Genomic DNA, 1,086 nt, shown 5'->3' on the forward strand with positions numbered 1-1,086 from the left:
TTTCAACCTTTGCGTGTTAAAAACTTTGAATATCTTTCTCCAATAGGCTCGTGACAGATCTGTTTAATAATGTAGAAAATTTTACTTGCCAATTCATTCCAAATTTAATTAAAATTTAACAAAATATCATTTAAGAAAAACATCGAGTTTGATTTATATTTATATATGTATATATAAACTACAAGATTAACTAAGCTAATGACTCAAATACGGTCCAATCCTAGGTGGAGCCCTTACTAAGACATGATCTTACGTGTAAAGCAAATGAGGTAACGACTAAATTATTTAAAGTCGAATTGGCTAGATATTTAATTAGAATTCAATCATTGAACCGGTGGAGTCCCAAAGAGAAGAAAACATTTCGATTTTATGGTAACTTTTTTTCTTCAAAGTAATTTACCATAACTGCTATTATATTTTTCTTTTTGAGTATTTTTTTCTTCTCTTGTTCAACTAGTATTTACTAACTTGAATATAGTAATACTCTTTATCCATATTTTTCAAAATTATTTTTTTAATTTTAATGTTATTAATTTAATATTTTCTATTATTTTGGATAGTTTTGAGTAAAAGTTAAATATGGTAATTTGAATATCTTATTTTTTTAAAGATATTTTAATTTTTTTATTAAATAATTTTAATTTAAAGTTTTAAGTAAATATCTACCTACCTATCTTATTCAATATTTTTTAAATATGTATATTAAATTAAAATTAAAATAATTATCAAACATTTAATATATCAAATGTTCTATTATCAAAATTAAATACACGCTCTTAACTATAATTACTAATTAATAATCCAAACAAAATTCTATTGGCACCCTATTAAATATAAATGAAGTCAATGAAGTAGAATCGGTCTGGTCAACAATAGAAATTACCATGGACGGTCAGCTGTTTTGCTACTCGTGCGTAACTCAAAAGGAAATTTCTTTCAACTTTTCTTATTACAATTTAAATGGAAAAAAACGTATAAATAATTATTCATATCATACATTGGCGAGAGCATTCTTTGTTTTTGTTTTTTTTTTTTTGCACAATTTATTGATTAAATTAGCAATTAAATCACATTATATACGCTTCA

The sequence above is a fragment of the Gossypium hirsutum genome, chromosome A05 (genome assembly GCF_007990345.1).
Source record: "Gossypium hirsutum isolate 1008001.06 chromosome A05, Gossypium_hirsutum_v2.1, whole genome shotgun sequence".
NCBI lineage: Eukaryota > Viridiplantae > Streptophyta > Magnoliopsida > Malvales > Malvaceae > Gossypium > Gossypium hirsutum.